This window comes from Labeo rohita, chromosome 13, assembly GCF_022985175.1.
Source record: "Labeo rohita strain BAU-BD-2019 chromosome 13, IGBB_LRoh.1.0, whole genome shotgun sequence".
Classification (NCBI taxonomy): Eukaryota; Metazoa; Chordata; class Actinopteri; order Cypriniformes; family Cyprinidae; genus Labeo; species Labeo rohita.
The window spans coordinates 34,902,377-34,919,985 of NC_066881.1; the positions used below are offsets into that span (position 1 = coordinate 34,902,377).

Here is a 17,609-nt window from a genome sequence, read left to right on the forward strand (position 1 = left end):
TTCATGGTAGTATTTAGTTTATGCATTTTCTTCATGCTAAATATTATGTCCTATTTTGGAATGAAAATATCAAAGGTATTCATTTTTTGCAATGTATACAACATTTAACGCCACGATTATATGAATTCAAGTCGTTTGTGCTCTGATTTAAGACCTTTTAAGGCCTTAATTTGTGCAAGGGAAATGTAAGACTTTTAAAGACCTTTTTTACCACCTGAAGAAACCCCCATTATGTTAGTATTTAATTTATGCACAAACAAGCATTTTATTCATGCAAAATATAATTTCCTGTTTTCAAATAAAAATTAGGAAGATGTTATTTATTTATTTATTTTGCAGTGCATGCAACATTTAACGCCACAATGTTATCATTTTAAGACTTTCTGCTTTTTTCTTAATTTGTGGCAAGGCGAATTAAAACTTTTTAAGACCGCATAAACCCTTCATGTTAGTATTTAGTTCATGCATTTTCTTCATGCATTTACAAGATATTAAAACTTTTTTTTTTTTTTTTTTTGCAATGCATGCAAAATTTAATGCCATGATTTTATGAATTCTGCTCTGATTTAAGACTTTAAGGTCTTAACTTGTGAAAGGGCAAATTAGAGGGGTTTTTTTTTAATGCATTTTCTTCATGCAATACATTTTTTTCTGTTTTCTGACTGAAAATACCAAAGAAGATATTCATTTTTTGCAGTGCATCCAGCATTTAATGCCATGATTTCAAGACTTGAGCTCTGATTTAAGACCTTTTTGAGGCCTTAATTTGTGGAAGGCAGATTCCAAAAATTAAGACTTTAAGACCTTTTTTAGATCTGCAGAAACCCCATCATGTTAGTATTTAATTTTTGCACAAACAAGCATTATATATTGCAATGCATGCAGCATTTATTGCCACAGTTTTATGATTTCAAGACTTTCTGCTCTTTTTAGGTCTTAATTTCTTTTTTAACACCCGCAGAAACCCCAGTTAGTATTAATTTATGCACAAAAGCATTTTCTTCATGCAAATTATAATTTCCTGTTTTCAAATAAAAATGAGGAAGATGTTATTATTATTATTATTATTATTATTATAAGTTATAATTAAAGTATAATATAAAGTTATAATTTATAATTGATGTTATAATTAAAGTATAATTTTAAAGTAAAGTATAATTTTAATTAAGTTATAATTAAAACTTTTTAAGACCCGCATAAACCCTTGATGTTAGTATTTAGTTAATGCATTTTCTTCATGCATTAACAAGATATGTTTTCATGCATTTCAAGATTTTATTTATTTATTTATTTTTTTTTTTTTTGCAATGCATGCAACATTTAATACAAAGACCAAAAAGTTAGCTTGTTGCACTAACTGCATTGCTTATCCCAATAACTTGTACTGGCTTTTTTGTTTGGACTTAAATAGGTTCATTTTTGTCGTTTGCTAATATTTCACATACTGTAACCTGTTTGGGTTGGAACATTTGTTATTTTCTCTTCTTGTTTTGATCTGTTGTCTTGTGTTGTTGTTCTTTCCTATAAATGTATTCATTTTTTGTAATTTAATTTTATCACTAGTTGTAAAGACTTGTAAAAACTCTGCTTCTCAACCTTGGTTGGCATGGAAATGGATTAGAATTCTTTCACATTCTTTTGGAAATGCATTTTTTTTAAGCGTTTTCTCTTGAGCTGTAAATTATTGACCCAATCTGGCAACACTTGTGAAGACCCAGCATAAAACCGTTGCAACATGCAAACACTGAAATGCGTTAATATGCACACAAAAAAATATGCACATTATTAACAACTTAGTTTCTGAACACCTCTCGAATTTCAATGGTTTCAGCCTGTTGGGAGCTCCAAACTGAAAGTTGCTGTGACTTGCGTGTGCTGGTGGAAATTTCCCTGCTTTTGCATGTTAAACCCTTTCCCTCCCCATTCCACATATTAACTTACCCATACATGTCTTTAAAAGTTTGGCCTAGATTCGGCTCATTTGGTGCCCGCTGAGACTCCTCGTGAACTCTTTCTGTTAAATTGGCTCAGATGTAGATGGATGGGATCAGTCGGAGCAGATTCCTGATTAGCCCTTTAGGGAAAATGGAAGGATTAGCTACAGCGCTCCGCTTCGCCTCAGTCCATCTCACAAGCCTCCCAAACCTAACGACATCATTGTCTTTAATAGCTGCAAGACGTATCCGCGTACTACTAGCTAATTCTGTAAGTCTCCCAGGATGTCATGTATTAGTCAAGTAGACATTAGCATTTGAAGCTGGTTCACAACCTATCCAGTGTCTTTAGCACTGCATGGATAATAGACAACTCGCTATAAGTTATAGTACATGCATAACTAGGCTAATACATATATTTGCATATTTGAGACCAACTGCATAATTCATGAGAGTGCCCAGGTTTTTCTTTATCACCTTCACCTTTGTAAGCAGAGTTGGGAATATTGTTTTAAAATACCAGAAGTGAGTTATTTTGATGTTTGGGTTCATTAAAGGTTTTGTACATCTGTGTACTTGTGCATAAAATTATTTGAGAGTTTTTGTAGGCTATATTGAATATGATAAAAGATTATCAAAGACGTATTTGCATGCAACGTGAACTCTTATAACCTGGTCAGAAAGACTTGCGATGGGTGACCAGAGGTTGCCAAACTCCAAAAAGTAGATTGTAAAACGACAGTCCAAATGGATCTAAATAGATAAATCTTCTGAAGACTCACTGAAAATCTTTCTTATTCAAGAAATTGTGCATATTCGGATCACAATTGGTTATGTAAAAAGAACCAATACTGTTTGGTATCACTGACGTCAAACCAAGGTTAAAATATTCAAGCCAAATCCTCAGACTGCGCTACAGATATGCTGTTTTATGTGTGTTTTTAGGCAGTGCTTTAAGACGTTGTCTCAAGGTTAAAATGTTCAACTTTAAAGCCAAATGTTGAGACCACTGTGGGTTTGTTGTATTTTGTTCCAGCTGTTTTAAATGCGAGAACGTGTTGTATGTGAGCAAACTTTAATAAGTGGATTTGAGTTTTTAAGCATTTTTTATTTAGGGCTCTGTAAAATCTGTTTTCTTTTATTTATTTTTTATATTTTTTGCAAAATCCATTTTTTTCTTTTTTAATTTTTCTTGACTCATGATATATTTGTCTCATATTTAAATGATAAAAAACAATAATAAAAATTATGTCTAATTAATTGAAATCATGAAAAGCACATTTAATAGCAATTTATTAAAAGTTGAACAAAAATGACACTTTTTTTGGCCCTGTGAAATGTTTTTATTCAGTTTTATTTTTACCAAAATTCTGTGTTTTCCATTAATTTTCTGGATTGATTTTTATAAACAAATGAATTTATTTATTTATTTTCATAAATACTGTTGTGGGGAAAATCCAGCGTTATAGATGTGACATATAAATGCACAGAGAATGTCTGTGTTACTAATATACCGAATCATCTGTTTATATTTTAATAAACACTAATTGATAGTCTAAACTATCTAAACTTCGGAAAATTTTTTACATAAATATTGTGTTACACTGAATGACAATGTAACATTATTTCAACCAAATTTTGACGTTCTCCAAAAACTTATTTGAAACCTTAAAAGTAGACACTTTACTTACATTTAATGTCCTTTCTATGAACATAAAATCACTTTTGATAGGTTTTCTCACAAGAATCAGTAAGATGCGCCATTCATTCATTCATTCATTCATTCATTCAGATACACACACAACTTGTGGGATTCATATTTAAATAGTATTTTTGTGGCTTAATATTCAGACGCTTGATTTGATTTAAGTTTACTGACCTATATTTGATTTATTCATCCAAAATTTGTGTTGTGTCCACGTTTTCTACTTGGCAGTAATCATAGGGTCATATTTATTAAAGACAAAATGTCAGTGTTAAAATATTCAACAAATGATACATCAAAGCTCCATTAGGACTATTAGACGATTAGCTGACCAATTGTTCAGGTTAAACCATCTATTAGGGATGCTCATTTTAACCGGTTAACCATTAACGGAGAGAAAGAATTATGACCGATTAATGCGGTCAATTAAACGGTTTAAATAGTCATTTTAATTATTATTATTTATTGCAGAAAAATATTTTAAAAGGTTTGCTGGATGGTTAAAATAAAAATAATTTGATAATGATAATTATATGTATGTATGTATGTGTATGTGTGTGATATAGATATATATATATATATATATATATATATATATATATATATATATATATATATATATATATATATATATATATATATATAAAATATACAGTATATAATTTTCCTCAATAAAATGATATGAAGTGTTCGATACATGTTCTGTGTATGTGTTTTATGTGCCAAAAGTGGAATGTAACAGCATGACTCATTTGAATCGCGCCACACAGACCGTTTATCCGCTCAGACCAAAGTTCAAACTGCCGCCCTGTGCGAGCTCACCAGAGAGGATGCATTTACTCCATCACGCGAGCACTAAACAGCGCTGTGAGATCCAGTGTGAAACACTTGAATTCAGCGATGAACACAAATGACTCTGTAATTCAAACTAGTTTAAAGCTGTGTGCAACGAGACAGTCAGAAAGCTTTTCAATCTACACATCTCCTTCATTTACCATGGATTTACTGATTTACACACTCACCATGGTATTGTGGCAGCAATGTGGGATATTCACTGAATTTTATTACAGGAGTAATGGTATATATTTATAGTATGTATGTATTTGTGATTAAACTATAGCATGTGTGCATTTATACTGAATGTTTTTAGACTACCGTTTTTCATACAAATAGGCTACCTATAAAACTATGTAGTTATATTTTTACCATGGTATTGAGGTATCATTATGTGTGTTTTAACTGTGTATCATTATTTAAAATGTATGCTTACTACTATGGGAGACCAATGCTTAATTAAAAAAAAAAAAAAGGAGCAGAATAAATGTAACCATATAAAACTGAGGTTGCTACAATTTTTACAGATGTTACTGATTGATAATGGACAAAAATTTACCTCTGCATCCTCAAGCTACTATCAAATGTGCATTTCGAAGAGACAAAAGTGATTTTTTTATTATTATTATTATTATTATTATTATTATTATCAGACAACCCAAACCTGTTTCTTGATTTGAAACAATATAACTAATTTTTCTATTTAGATATTTATTTTAAGGAAAATTAACAGTCTGGTTTCTACATCTTTTACTTTGGAGCAAAAATCTGACTTTAAACTTGAAAGAAATAAAGATTTGACATTTATCGTGATAATTATCGATATCGACTGATATGAAAAAAATGGTGATAATTTTTTTTGCCCATATCACCCAGCCCTACATATACTCATACATACACTGTAGAAAACAATTTGTTGAGTCATCTTAAAATAATTTGTAACCTGGCTGTCTTAAAATTTTAAGTTCAGTCAACTCAAAAAGTTTATTTATAAGTGACAACTTGGATATTTGAGTTGAATCAACTTAAAATTTTAAGGCAGCTGGGTTACCCATCTGTTAAGTTTAGCAAACACAAATATCTAAGTTGTTACTTAGTACAACTTAACATTTCAAGTTGACTAAACTTATTTTAGTTGACTGAACTTAAAAATTTAAGGCAGCAGGGTAACAAATTATTTTAAGCTGACTCAACAAATTGTGTTTTTTTTTATTTTTTACAGTGTAGGCTACTCGATAATGCCAGTTTGCATATCATTAAAACAAGAATTACAATATTATCTCAGACGATAAATATTACACACCCCTAATAATGGCCCAAACTTTAGTCTGCTGCTCAAACGAATCTATTTTGACCCATTCACTGCTCACTTGTACGTTAAAGAGCATCTTGTTTTGTGTTCCCCAGAAGAAATCAAACCAAACGGGTTTAGAATGACACGAGAGTGAGCAAACGATGACAGAATGTTTATTTCTGGGTGAACCGTCCCTTTAAAGAAATCGGAACCAGAATCATTACATTCCCAACGATTCCCATCCCTAGTCTCACGGTGGCTGTGCAGTGCATCTGGATAAGTGTATTGATTGCGTTCCTTCACATAAGCCTCCTTAAACTCACATAGCATCAGATGATCGCACATGAGCCGTGCTGATGGGACAGGCTCATTAATGCTATATGTATTCCGACGAGGCTCGCTGGATGTGCGCCTCGGAGTGACGGCTTTGTGCTTTCTTCTGTTCAATTTACTGTCATTTTGGAATAATTGGACGCTGGCGCGTTTGGAGTGCAGTTTGAGAGGGAGTTGTTCAATATGAGGCTTTTGACACCTAATTTAAAATATTTTTTCATCACGAATTCTGAGGCAGATGCATTATGGGGTGAATTTATCATTCCGCTTGATGAGCGGCTTTCGTTCTCCTCGGATCAGAGCGGAAGCCTCCTTTACCGCATGTTGCGTCGTTCTTTATTTCGCCCTACAAGCGCCGAGAAGGCGGCTCCGCGTGTTGTTATTCAGCTACACAATTAGACAATAGATGTGTGTTTAATGGCTGTGTTTCTCGAATACCTGCGAGAGGCAGGAGCCAAAATATTGTTCTAGTGTTGCAGTGTTTAGTACTGCGTAGTGTGAAATGAAATTACCCTGAGATTAAAGCTCATAGAAACAGCAGTCATTTGATTTTGCGGCTTACTTTATTATGCTCCACGTCTTAGATTTTCCATTCTGGATTCATTATTTATTATTTTTTTGTTTTGTTTCCAGGCTTTCATAAAAGGTTTTTTATGCAACGGTGGAGAAAGACTCAGTTGTTTTTTTTTTCCTCTGCCTCGGCAGCCGTAGAGGTGGAGGTGCTTCACTCGAGAGGAAACTTTTTAAGTGCTCAAGTAAAAACTAATAAGGTTGTGCTTGAACAGTGGCATAAGGGTCGAGTTTTTATTAGAGGTGCTTGTACTTAGCGTTGGAGTTTTGAACAAACCCTTAACCCAAAGTATTGTTTTTCTAACATGTAAGTCATTATTGCACTGCACTGTTTGTTCAGCAGACATGCTGTTTTTAGGCGTTGTTTATTGAAGATGCCGTGTCAAGTTTAAAATATTCAAGGGTCTTGAGACCCCTGTGGTTCTCTTGATTTTTGTTGTGCTTTCTACAGCTGCTTTTGAGCACAAGAACGTGTGTGCAAAACCTTCTCTGAACTGTATCTGAATGATGAACCAGCCTAACTATTAAAATATAAATATATATATAAATATATATATATATATGTGTATGTATATATGTGTGTGTGTGTGTGTATGTATGTATATATATATATATATATATATATATATATATATATATATATATATATATATATATATATATATAATATTATTATTATTATTATTATTATTATTATTATTATTATTATATTTTTTTTTTTTTTTTTTTTTTTTTTTTTTTTTTAGCGTCAGTGGTTTTATTAAGTACCGTTTATCTGTGGAAACTTTACATTGCACAAAAGGTTCTTTTTTTAAGTTATACAAATATTAGGACACAATGTTCTTAAAGCTATTTTTATACAACATTCTTATAACTTCAGTAATATTTGATATACTATACGTTTTTATAATTTTGAGAGAAATTGTTGTTTTTAAATAATATATAATCACGACAAGAAAACTGGACATTTACCATTTTTAGAATTTTTAATATAAATGTAATGTTGCATTGTAGGTAAAAGAATGTTAAAAGTTAATAGAATGTTGTAAGAAACGTTTTTGTAACATGTATATAACGTTCTAATCCTGACAAGAAAAGTGTTCTTAGAAGTGTTCTAAGTGTTCTTAGAATGTTAAAATTAAACTTTCAGATAACATATTTTAGGTAGAAATGTATTCGAATGTTATGAGAGAGATTTTTTTTTTTTTTTTTTTTTTTTTTGTAACTTGCAAATAACATTTACGGTAGACATTTTAACGTTTTTAAAATATTAAAAATAAATGTTGAAATAACATTATTTTGGGTGAAAATAAAGTTAGTAAATTGTTGTAAGAAATGTTTTTGCAACTTTAAAATAACATTTTAATCACAACAAGAAAACTGGAAATTTTAATGTTCTTAGAGTATTAAAAATAAACGTTTAAATAACATTATGTTTTAGGTAAAAAATATAGTCAAATGTTATAAGAAATGTTTTTGTAACCTACAAATAACGCTCTAATCACAACAATAAAAGTAGACATTTTAACATTTTTAAAATATTAAAAATTAACATTGAAACAACGTTATATTTTGGGTGACAATTAAGTTAGTAGAATGTTGTAAGAACTGTTTTTGTAACTTTTAAACTGTTTTAATCACAACAAGAAAACTGGACTTTTAATATTTTAAATATAAATGTACTGTAATGTTACATTTTAGGCAAAAGTTATTAGAATGTTGTAAGAAACGTTTTTCTTTTTTGTAACTTTTAAATAGCGTTTTAATCCTGACAAAAAAACATGAACATTTTATTGTTCTTAGAATATATATATATATATATATATATATATATATATATATTAGGGATTGGACAAAAAATCGATTCACCTAACTATCACGATTTTTTTATTTACGATTTTAAAATCGATTTTTTTACACCAGAATCGATATGAATTCATATTAAATACATTGCTTTATTTTAGCACTTACTTATAAACGAGGCGGACGAAAGTTACGTCTTTTGGATTTGCTGTGGAAACACTTTGGATTTCAGAAATTACCAGGGAATGAACAGCTAGACATGTCTAAAGCAGTGTGCAAACTCTGTCGAATACTGGTAACCTACTGTGGTAATACAACTAACATGAGCACGCATCTTGCTCGTCATCATCCAGAGTTAAACGCCAAGCAACCTGAGAAATCGTCTGCAAGCCAACGAACTCTAAATGAGACATTGTATAAGTTAGTGGCTGTTTGTTTATGCTGAAATATTTAGTTTCTTATAAACTGAAATAAAACAGGAAAAATGCTAAAAATGTTTTTTTTTATTGTGTATATATTGTGTACTAATCACATTTTTCCATATGGTCTAGAGAGAAAAAAACAACAAAATCGCAACACATTACAATATCGAATCGCAATACTTGTAGAATCTGAATTCTTGTAAATCGCAATACTTGTAAAATCGCAACACATATCGTATCGGCACCCAAGTATCGGAATCGTATCGAATCGGGAGGTAGGTGTATCGTCCCATCCCTAATATATATATAAAAAAAACATTCATATAACATTATATTTTAGGTAGAAATGTTATTAGATTTTTTTTTTTTTTTTTTTTTTTGTAACCTGCAGATAACATTCTACTCACAACAATAAAGACAGTTATTTTAACATTTTTAAAACATTAAAAATAAATGTTTAAATAACATTATATTTTGGGTGAAAAAAAGTAGAATGTTGTGAGAAACGTTTTTGTAACATTTAAATAATGTTCTAATTACATCATCAAAGCTGTTTTTAGAAACATTTCAAAACAATGTTCCCACAGCGTTTTTATAACCTAAATGTGTTACCTGGAAAGATGATTATTTAGCTGGTCACTTTCAGCTGTTCTCAGTTATTGACCCTTTGCTATTTTTGTTTGTTGTTTTGGCCTTTCGCACTCCTGAAGCCAACTTCCAAACTTTTGATATTTGCTGTAACCAATAAACTTTATTGCATCTTGTGTGCTTCGTCCTAAATGTTGAGGCTAAGTTTGTTTTCACTTTAAGTGTTTGTTTATTGCTAATGTAATATTTCTTTCTCCGACCTAGAAAGCAGCGAGCCTTGACCCTTCGGCAAATGAAAGTTTTTGAACTTTACTTTCCTCTTGATGAGGGATTGTGTTTTTGTCATGTTTTTGAAGTATGCCCTGATTCTGCCTCCGTCCCCCAGAGTAGAATATATTAAGGTTTAATTTAGGGCCTTATTTTAATTTAAATTTATTTCATTGAAACTCCGCACAAAGATCTTATTTTTCGTCCCTAGAGATTTTAAGATAATGAAGGAGGTCGTTCGTCTGGCGCTTTGACAAGGTGACGTGTAAAGGACAGCCTGTGGACTGATTCCACTCGCAAATATGATACTGATGAAGGCCTCTGATAAAAGAGCCTCAAGTCTTTTATAAACGCAGCCCTTATGAAACAGCCCACTGCAAATATCACAGGGTAATGAAAGCCTGAAATGCATATATATGCAATCCAATTGGTTTGTTTCCTGCTTCATTTGCACTCACGATTTGCGTTTGTCTAATGGTGATTTGGAGTAAACAAAAGTTAAATCATCCTCATTGGTCAGATTAAGCCATTAGCTCACCGGCTGGAGTTAAATGTGGAGAAATGACTCATTTAATGTCTGATTACCAAATAATAGAGCACCATAAACAATGGCCGACGCGCCACACCAGATGCTAATTCACCTCGCCTTCCCAAGATAACAGCCTCTATCTTCACGCATAGGCGCCTAACGTGTGCAGACGTGGACGGTTTTGTATTAAAACGCACAATACAGTGAAGCGGTCTGATTTGTTATTAAAAGGCTCTTCATTCTAGAGATGCGTCTTCATTATACTCGGGCACGCTTCGCGCAGATAACGCTGCCTCATTTGCTCACAAACCCCTCAATTTTCCCACAGATGATAATGCAGCATCTTTCTCGCAGCCACTCGGATGACAAGAGCGCGCCGTCTTCCATGCGCTCGCTGGATTACAAAGGTTAATCATCAATTTGAGGCTTATTATGGCCAAATAGTAGCAGGACTACTCTAACAGAATTGAAGCTGCCGGTAGATGGAACAGATATAATCGACCGGGCTGAGAACACGCAGTCCAGTGTAAATTGAAGTCCCTGTTGCATGATGATTAGAAGGTGTTTGATGGCTTAAACACATCTCTGTTGGATCATTGAAAATACACAGAGCAATCACGAGTCACTGGGCCGTATTGATCGCGCTTTACTCCTTCAGGAGGGACTCTGGTGAATTCTCTAGTAGCTTGGCAGAGATGGCAACACTGAGGGATTGAATTTTAAATACTGAGGATGGTACAGAACGTTTGTGCAATTACTGATGTGATTATTCTGGTTTAGTTTAATGAATTGCATAAGCATAATTTTATCCTTACATTGCGTTATTTACTTTTACGGTGCTCTTACGTGAGTTTCTTGTTCATGCTGTTTGTTGTCTGCAACACTCAGAACAACTTGGTAACTGAAGCGGTAAGCCCTGGCAACGCCTTAGCAACCATTCCAAACACCACTCTGAACACCTTAGTAACTAAAGGTGTAAGCCCTGGCAACACCCTAGCAACCACATTGCAATATTGTAAACACCACTCTGAACACCTTAGAAACTGAATAGGTAAGATCTGGCAAAACCCTAGAAACCATGTGACAACAATGTAAACACTATTCCAAACACTTTAGTAACTGAAGGTGTAAGCCCTGGAAACACCCTAGCAACCACATTGAAACATTCTGAACACCACTCTGAGCATTTTTGTGACGGAAGGTGTAAGCCCTGGCAACATCCTAGCAACCACATAGCAATATTCTAAACTCCACTCTGAGCATCTGAGAAACTGAAGAGGTAAGCCCTGGCAACACCCTAAAAACCATGTGACAACAATGTAAACACTATTCTGAACACTTTAGTAACTTAAGGCGTAAGCCCTGGCAAGACCCTAGCAACCACACTGAAACATTCTACATTGGTGTAGCCAGGGCTTACATCTTCAGTTACTAAGGTGCTCAGAGTGGAGTTTAGAATATTGCTATGTGGTTGTTAGGGTGTTGCCAGGGCTTACACCTTAAGTTACACCCTAGAAACCGCACAGCATAATGTAAACATCATTTAGAAAATTTTAGTAACTGAATTGTTAATCCCTGGCAACCAAATAGCGACAATCTAAACAATACTCAAAACACCTTAGTAACTGAATAGCAAAGACCTGGAAACCACATAGCAACAACCTAGCAACAAGCCGGCAACTGTTTTACAGACAAACATCAGTCACATTCACTTGTATTTGCATGCTGGTTAATGTTGTTTAACGCTGGTTAAATCTTGTTAATGCTAGTCAATGTTGCTTAATACTGATTCATGCTGGTCAATGCCAGTGAATGTTGGTTAATGCTGGTCAATCCCAATTAATGCTGGTTAAATCTGGATAATGCTGATTAATGTTGGTTCATGCTGGTTAAATGTTAACTAATGTTGGATAATGTTGGTTAATGCTGGTTCATGCAAGCCGGCAACTTTTTATTTATTTATTTTATTTTATTATTTTTTTTTTTTTACAGGCGAACATCAGTCACATTCACTTGTATTTGCATGCCGGTTAATGTTGTTCAATGCTGATTAATGTTGGTTCATGTTGGTACATGCAGGTTAAATGTTGGTTAATGCTGGTTCATGCAAGCCAGCAACATTTTTTTTACAGACGAACATCAGTCACATTCACTTGTATTTGCGTGCCGGTTGATGTTTAATGCTGGTTAATTCTGTTTAATGCTGGTTAATTCTGGTTAATGCTGGTTAATTCTGGTTAATGCTGGTTAATTCTGGTTAATGCTGGTTAATGCCAGTTAATGCTGATTAATACCGGTTAGTGCTGATTAATGTTGGTTAATGGTGGTTTATGTTGGTTTGTGCTGGTAATGTAGGTTAAATGCAGGTTAAATGCAGGTTAAATGCAGGTTAAATGCAGGTTAAATGCAGGTTAAATGCAGGTTAAATGCTGGTTAAATGCTGGTTAAATGCTGGTTAAATGCTGGTTAAATGCTGGTTCATGTTTTTTAGTACTGCCTAATTTTTAGTTAATGATGATTTTACAGCATGGCAGTGGTAGTCTAGCTGGTTAAAATACCTGCATAAAAAATGCAAAAAGCGTGCTCCTCCTTTCAACAGGGAATGTATAAATCTATTTTAGATGTACATTTTTTCATCCACTGTGATTTGCAGTGCGTTGAGGGCTTTTCATTCGATCGGTGTGTGTGTTTTCTGTGAATCAAACCAATATCCTTGACATTAATAGTGCTGTGCTCTTCTCTGTGAATTTGTGTGTGTTCACTGCAAAGCTTCAATCCAAGATCTGCTGCCTGGAAATAGTTTCATACCATCATCTGCTTTGCGTTTCACTTCCTCAGTCCGCACAAAGTGTCCAGCGCAAGTGCTTACTCATGGAAATGCAGTGGTTTAATCTGACGGATGTCAGTGTCAGAGTTAGCATTATGAAGAGACCGCAGCTGGAGGCAGACGTTTGCTTTGCACATGAGCACCTGTGTTCATTACATAAGAGTCTGAAGCATTTTATCAAAGAGCCCGATGGAAAGTGGATGCAGCTGTTTGCCGCCCGTCTTCCTCCGCTGAGCCCGATCCGCACACGAAAACTCTTACAGTGATTTTCAGTCGCATTTTCCACAGCCTGGCTCTCAGCGAGACACTTGAGAAGAGCTTTTGAAGTAAGTATTTGTCTCAGACTGAGTGGCACAGTGTCGCTTTCTAGATAATTCTAATTCAGGTGAAGTAGAGCTTCGTTTTATGGTGTTCATTGTTGGTCACAGAGGCTGTCTTTTCCTCATATTGCTTTCTCGTTGGTTTAGTCATTGTTTCTACAAGATGTTTCTAAGAAAGGAAAGGTTCGACAGGTTAATTAAGGATGTGCAAAGCTACAGCACTGCATTACAGCGCTACAGTTACTAGAGATACAAAATGACATAAGGTTAAGTGTTTTATTTTCTGAAAAATATCAAAATTAAGTTAGTTTAAACTCAAAACAAGACAAAATAACCTGTAATGTAAAACAATAAACTTAATTCAAAGCTTTCAGTTCAGTTTTTCTGTCCCCGTTGGCAGATATTTTTACATTTTTCAGAAAGCAAGGCTTACCGTCTTATATAATTGTGCATCTTAAGGAAAACCATTTTGATTTAAAAATGTTTCGATGGTTATACTGGAAAACAAAACAAAAATACTGAGGACGAAATTCACTTTTTACAGTGAAATTTAATATTGAACTATTTGGAAATAAAAAGTGTTAAAATAAACATTTGTTTAAAGTTATCTGGTCTTAATGTTCTGAAAACGATATTTATACACCATTCATGGAATATTTTTTTCTAAAATATTTTGATTGAATATTCATCTAACGTTTTTTTTAAAAAATGTAACCGTTTGTTTCAGAACGTTCAGAAAACATTCAAATGTAACATTCCCGGTATGTTTACAAAATGATGCAATGGAATGTTTCCTTCAAATTAAAAATCTGGACATTCAAAGAACATTCATAAATAATGTTTTCATAACTTAATGGGAATATTAACAAAACATTCTTGGAACATATTTTTGTCAATTACTGAGGTTGATAAAATCACTTTGTCTGGTTAGTTTTTATTGATAGATACTGGTAGATGATAAACTATTTGAGAGTAAAATGCGTCTTTTTACATTGATGGCCATTTAAAATAACCCTGTATTCTGACTTAATACCTGTTATAAATCATATTTTAGTTCATGTTTGTCAGTGACTTATTCTTTTATATTTTAAAGGCTGAAAAATGTGTGAAATGAAATATAGTTAATCTGTTAAAAAACACATCTGGAGAGCAGATTCCGCTCTGTTGTGCTCCGTCCAGCTGTTTTCATATATAATATATGAACAGCCCCCTGAGAAATGCTGTCTGCTAGATATATACGTAGCATAGTTTTGCACATCCTTGGTCAGAGATAAAAAGCTGATCAGTGTTTACACGCGCAGCAGAATTGGAGTAATGTGAAAACGGAGCAGTGGGTTTCGTTTAAAGCGTTTATGACCTTTCCCTGATAAAAGAAAAGCATTTAAGGTCAGCTTATTTAGTGTAATCAGATTGTGCCTCTATTCCTCTTTAGCATTCAGAGGCTCTCCTAAAGCGACTCTGTCGAAGTGTGTTCGTTTTGAACGCAGCCTGGTGCAGTAAGCAGTGGCATTTGCTACAGTGGATCCGTGTTGTGTTTAAAGTGCCTGCAGTATAATGATATTTGAAGTGAGATGTGTGCGCTGGCCTATTTATCCTGTCACAGTCTGACTGATGAAGTCTTTGGGTGGAACTGCTGCTTCTCCGAGTCTAATAGTTCAGAATGCGAGCCGCCGTCCCAGAGGTTCTCGCTTTAATTCCATGGACGGGTGACCCGGGAACCGGAAAGCGGCTGAGATCAAAATCACCTGCTCGATCACTGCCGGCCCTCGTGCAAAACACTTCGCTACAGAGTTAAAAATGTTGGCTTCTGGCACGTTTGCATGGAGTTGGTACTTGGTTTTGATTGGTTTCGAAGTTGACTGCTACTGTTTACTGCTAAAGTAATTTGAACTAAGGAAACCGGGAGCATTCTCAGAATGTTTTCTAGAAGGTTTATAATAGAAGGTTTGTTCAGTTGTTTGGTAATAATGTTAAAAGTGATTTATGCATAGTTCACTGAACTTTCAATTGGACATTCATCTAGCAATTTTTAAACATTACGACTCGTTTTAGAATATTAAAAAATTACATTTCCAAAGTGTTTGCAAAATGATCATTTTTTCAACATTTTTTTCAGCGTTTTGTTAATGTTAGTTGAACATATTTAGATTAGGGCTGTCAAACGTTTAATACAAATTAAAAGTTTGAGTTTGTCTAATATATGTGTGTGTACTTTGTGTAATTATTAAATACACACAAATTAATGTATATATTTAAGAGAAATGTTATGCACAAAATAATATAAATTATATAAAAATGATAATAAATACATATACTTGTAAATGTTTTTAAATATTCATAAATGTGTATGTATTTATATTTACATAATAATTACACACAGTACACACACATATTAGGCAAACTCAAACTTGTATTTTGTAAGCGATTAATTGGGATTGATTGTTTGACAGCCCTAATTTAAGTACTTGGTTCAGATCGTTGAGAGAAGTAATCCTATAATGTGGGAATTTTGTCTCAAATATTGTTTTCTACAACAAATTAGATGTTTTTCCCCATGAAAATGACACATGTATGTTAATTCAGTGATGGTATTTGTCTTTTATAGTTGACTATTTTTTAGTAATTTGAACTGAGCGAACAGGAAACATTCTCAGAGCGTTTTCTCAAGGTTATAGTTGTTACAACGTTAATTTTGTTTAAAGTTTCGTTTAGAGTTATTTGGTCTTTGTTAATGTTCTCAAAACATTATCACAAAAATGTGATTTCTGCATCATTCACAGAACATTTTTTCTGAAACATTTAAGTTGGACATTCAATTAATATTTTTAAATGTTACTATTTGTTTTAGAATGTTCAGAGAACTTTAAAATGTAACATTTCCAAAATGTTTGCATTTTTAAATGTTACTACTTGTTTTAGAATACTTGAAAGTTACATTTCCAAAATGTTTGCAAAATTATAAACAACAAAATTATAATTTTTTGACATTTGTCTAACGTTTTGTTAATGTAAAATGTTAGCACAAAAATGAGATTTATACATTGTTCACTGAACATTTTTCATAAGTTTTCATCAGAACTTCCACAGAAGGGAGAACAAATTGTCAATAGAGACCAGAAACTGTTTGTTTACAAACATTCTTCAAAGTAACTTATTTTCTGTTCAACAAAAGATTAAAAACTCATACTGCTTTGGAACAACATGAGGGTGCGCAAATGATGATGATAAGTTGAGAGCTTTTGCATAATCAAGAAAAAACATTTTTAAAACAAAAAATGGTCATTTTGACCATTCTGAGAGCATGCAGAAATAACATTTTTGTAATGCTCATTTGTGGAATTAGATGATTGCATTTGCTCTATGTGAACTAAATGCTTCAAAAGATGTTGAAGTTTAAATTTTTTTGTTTTTGATTATGATTTTTTTTTTATCTTCAGCCCCGACAGAGAAATGAAATATGGAGGTTTTGTCGGTCTGGGTGAAAGCGCTCTGATGGCTGTAGCGGGTCAGTGACTCGTATCGGCCCGGTCCTGAATCCTAATCGCTCGACTTTGTCATTTTGATGTACCCGGTGTTCCCGTAGAGCAAAGCAAATAAAAGAAGTCCAGTCTGTTCTCAGATTCACTCAAGATTACTGTGTTCTCTGCGTCTCGCTCTTTATTTCTCCAGCTCTACCTGAACACGTCGCTGTCTTTACAATTACAGCTTCTCTTTGAGGATTAAAGGTTACCGTTTCCCCTTTGCGCAGCGGAGCTTTTACTGTATATCATACATAAATGTCAGAATCATACTTGGCTCTTTCTCTGGAAAAAACTAGTGCTGTTCATATACTGTGTGTCTCCTTATGACTTACTACTGATATTATTAACACCATACTGATCCTAGTCACATTATTTGGCAAATAGCATATATTTCCCTTTTTAAATATCATGGTTTCATCTTTCTGATTGTTATGAAATCTTTAATGAGGAAGTGATATCTAATGTTTTGTAACACATGGTTCAGATCAAAGCCTTTATGAAGCTCATCAAGCTGAAAAATAGAAACTTGTTTGTTTATTTATTTATTTATTAAAGTAACAACTGTTCAGGCTGTAAATAATGTAATTGCTGTAAATAATAAAAAATCAAACTTACAAAGGGCTCTCAAAGTTTATTATTGATAGAAAAATTCCTAATGAGAT

At 33.3% G+C, this 17,609-nt stretch overlaps 1 protein-coding gene across 3 annotated transcripts in view; it reads left to right on the top strand.

The window, feature by feature from the left end:
- Window positions 1-17,609, top strand: part of hs3st1l1 (heparan sulfate (glucosamine) 3-O-sulfotransferase 1-like1) — a 76,480-nt gene that overhangs the window by 9,077 nt on the left and 49,794 nt on the right. The window contains exon 1 of one of the 3 annotated variants that reach the window (XM_051126803.1): window positions 13,235-13,432. The exons of the other annotated variants lie outside the window; for them this stretch is intronic. The gene's annotated coding sequence lies outside the window, so the exon portion shown is untranslated. Of the gene's footprint in view, window positions 1-13,234; window positions 13,433-17,609 lie in introns of those variants that run through there. 3 annotated transcript variants of the gene reach the window in all.